Here is a 4425-nt window from a genome sequence, read left to right on the forward strand (position 1 = left end):
ATATTTAATTCCCTTCCTACTATTTTTAGTGATTTTCCAAATCTACATCACTGCTGCTGTCAGCATCTGCCTTTAAGGTAGACTTTACCTATTTCATAGTTTCCATGATTCAACTAGCCCTTTTAGCATAAATAGCACAAATTATGATAGTAATTAACCATTCCCATGGCCAATCCTTGTTAAGCATATCCACACCTCTCAATAACCATATCCATACCAAATGATTATAACATTATACTCAAACATATATAAGCCATTTTTGCAGGGCTATCCAAAATTATACAAGTCCAAAGGGTCCATGACCCCCAACAAAAAGGGTAGTCCTATACATGCCATTTCGAAGTTCAACCAAAATTGCACCAAAAGGGGGGGGCTTTGATAGTGTGGGCGACTTCGACTTCAAAATCCCGAGACTGATAGTTGGAGAACCAAAATCTATAAAACAGAGAATCAAGGAGACGGAGTAAGCAATTTATGCTTAGTAAGTTTTGAGCAAGGGATTCCAGCACAACAAAAGTATAGCATTCATGTAGCTAAACGGATAATTTCATATGCACAATTTTTCAATATCATACTTACTTCACATTACCAACCCTTTTATTCATACACAAAGATCAACTTAGCCAAAGGCCGGTAGCTCATTTATCAACTGAGCGAATACTTATTTGTAAGGGCTCAACTAATTCAAAGCACATACGAAACATACCTTAATGTTGGGATGTTTCAAGCGTATTAACTGAAATTTTTACAGCAAGATCACTCATTCCCAAATCACGTACCTTCGGAATTTAACCGGATATAGCTACTCGTTCAAATGCCTTCGGGACATAGCCCGGTTATAGTAACTCGCACAAATGCCTTCGGGACTTAACCCGGATTTAGTAACTCGCACAAATGCCTTCGGGACTTAACCCGGATTTAGTAACTCGCACAAATGCCTTCGGATCTTAGTCCGAATTTAGTAACTCGTACAAATGCCTTTGGATCTTAGTCCGGATATGGTCACCTAGCACAAAGCCTTCGGGACTTAGCCCGGACATCATTCAAATAACCATGCACATTTAACAATAAATCATGGCACATTCGTATTTCGTTTTCGTTAGCAAAACTCAAACACAAGACACTTATCATTCTTGCAATTTCGGCTCAATAGCCACACACAAAGAGCATGATTTTGATTTGCTTAAAACATTATCTAATCAAATCATAATTTAAGCTCTTTTACTCAAGAACTTACCTCGGATGTTGTCAAACGATTCCGATAGCTATTCGACCACTTTTTCCTTCCCTTTATCGGATTTAGTTCCCCTTTGCTCTTGAGCTTAATTAAACAAATAAATTGATTTAATCATTTGAGCATCGAAAAGAGGAACACAAGGCACTTAGCCCATATTTATACATTAGACATTAAAGTCACATATGTACGAAATCATGAATCAAACTCAACATTTTAGTTAATTTTCCCCCTTGGCCGAATTTTCTAAGCCAAGACAAAAGCATCAATATGCTTGCCTCTAACCGAATACATGCAACACCAATCTCCTTCCTATGGCCGAATATGCATGTCTATGTTGGGGCCGATTGCAACACTTAATACATTCTACAAGTATGGTCACTTGTATTGACTAAACACCATTTTGTTTCAAGTTCAAAACTTGGCTAATACACACATGTATACACTAGTAAAGCATCCTCTCCCTTTCCATCAATTTAACACATGCATTATTCATTAATATACAAAAATTATATTCGGCCTTAGCACACAACTTGCTAGCCGATTCTTCTCCATCTAGCAACTAATGCACATATGTGCTCATTCGTTAGACTCTACTTCATCTAACAACAACCGTATTTTTCCCTTCTACTTCCTACCATGGCCGAATGCATCACAACACCATACCATTTCAATTTTTGGTCATGGTTAAACAAAGAACTTAATGTCTCACTCAAAAATGCTAAAAAGAAGATTCAAGAATCATCAATCCACCATCACATGCATCATTAACAAGCTTCATATTTAGCATGCAATGGCATTAACACAAAATCCACCTAGGCCGAATATCATTCCCATGACATAGCAAAGATTTGAACCATGGGCTAATTAGAACTCAAGCTAGCAACTAAAAACATGCATGAATCTCATGGCACAACCTCAAACATACCTTAATCTAGATACAAGTATGGCCAAACCTCCTCCTAATCCTCTTCCAAACCAAACATGAAGCAAGAACTCCTTCCTCCTTCCTTAGAATTTTCGGCCAAAAGAAGATGAAAAAGGATGAACAAAATTTTTTTCTTTTCTTTTCTTTAACTCACGGCAAAAGGGGGGGGCATGGATGAGACCATTCTTTTTTTTTCATCACTCCTCCCTTTCATTATTTAATTACCATGCTCATTATTTTATTGTTTCCACCCATGATGCACCAACACAACATGTCTATGACATGTCTTGCCCATCACACTTGGTCTACCATACTTGTCATGGCCGGCCACTACTAATAGAGGGGGGGGGAAATTGACATGCAAGTCCCCCCTTTTTCAACATGCACTAATAGGTCCTTATGCTTTGACCTATCACATTTCAAAATTTTCTCACATAAGTCCTATTTACTAAAACTCACATGCAATCGACTAAATCGAAGCTTGAAATTTTCACACATTCATAATTACATATTCTAGACAATAAATATCACATTCAAACATTTCGGTGACTCGGTTTAGCGGTCCTGAAACCACTTCCCGACTAGGGTCAATTTTGGGCTGTCACAACTCTCCCCCACTTAAGAAATTTTTGTCCCCGAAAATCCTACCGGTAAATAGGTTTGGGTATCGTTCTTTCATCGAGCTCTCGGTTTCCCAAGTAGCTTCCTCGATCCCGTGTTTGAGCCATAACACCTTAACTAACGGAACCCTTTTTTTCGCAACTCATTCACTTCACGAGCTAGGATACGAATCGGTTCTTCTTCATAACTCAAGTCAGATTGAATTTCAACTTCTGAGGGATTAATCACATGTGACGGATCGGATCTATAACGTCGAAGCATCGAAACATGAAAGACATCGTGAATCTTTTCAAGTTCAGGGGGCAAAATCAATCTATACGCAATCGGACCAACTCGTTCGGAGATTTCGTACGGCCCAATGAATCTCGGGCTCAACTTGCCCTTACGGCCAAATCTGAGTACCTTTTTCCAAGGCGAAACTTTAAGAAACACTTTATCTCCCACCTGATATTCAATGTCTTTTCGTTTCAAATCCGTATACGATTTTTGACGATCTGTGGCTGCCTTCAAACTTTCACGGATTACCTTTACTTTCTGTTCGGCATCTTTAATCAAATCAACTCCGAAAATTTTACTTTCATCGAGCTCGGTCCAAAACAATGGTGTACGACATTTATGACCGTACAAAGCCTCGTAAGGTGCCATCTTAATACTTGATTGAAAACTATTGTTGTAAGCGAATTCTATCAAAGGTAAATACCGTTCCCATGAACTACTGAACTTGAGGATGCAACATCTCAACATATCCTCAAGTATCTGAATTATCCGCTCAGATTGACCATCGGTTTGGGGGTGAAAAGCAGTGCTAAAATACAGCTTGGTACCCAAAGCTTCTTGCAATTTCCTCCAAAATCGTGAGGTGAATCTCGGATCTCTATCCGACACGATAGAAATAGGTACCCCGTGTAATCTCACAATCTGAGAAACGTACAATTCAGCTAGTTTATCCAATGAAAAATCCGTACGCACGGGGATAAAGTGAGCCGACTTAGTCAGTCTATTGACAACAACCCAAATCGCATCTTTCTTACTTGCTGACAATGGCAGTCCGGACACAAAGTCCATTGTGACTCGATCCCATTTCCACTCGGGTATCATGATCGGCTGAAGTAATCCTGAAGGCACTTGATGTTCTGCTTTCACTTGTTGACATATTAAACATCTCGAAACAAAGTCGGAGATGTCTCGTTTCATACCATGCCACCAAAACCGACGTTTCAAATCGTTGTACATTTTTGTACTCCCCAGGTGAATTGACATTCGGCTACAATGGGCTTCGTTCAGAATCACCGAAATGAGTTCCGAATTCCTTGGAACACACAAACGACTTCTGAACCTCAAACAATCATCATCATCAATTTGAAACTCCGATTCCTTGTTCGGAACACACTCAGCCCGTTTTGCAACCAATTCATCATCAACTTTCTGGGCTTCACGAATTTGATGAATCAATAATGGTTTGGCTTTTAATTCAGCTACTAATACATTGTCGGGTAGAACAGACAAGTGCACATTCATCGCTCGTAAAGCAAACAATGATTTCCGGCTTAAGGCGTCCGCAACCACATTAGCCTTTCCCGGGTGGTAATCAATGACAAGCTCGTAATCTTTCAACAACTCAAGCCAATGTCTTTGTCACAGA

The sequence above is a fragment of the Gossypium hirsutum genome, chromosome A13 (genome assembly GCF_007990345.1).
Source record: "Gossypium hirsutum isolate 1008001.06 chromosome A13, Gossypium_hirsutum_v2.1, whole genome shotgun sequence".
Classification (NCBI taxonomy): Eukaryota; Viridiplantae; Streptophyta; class Magnoliopsida; order Malvales; family Malvaceae; genus Gossypium; species Gossypium hirsutum.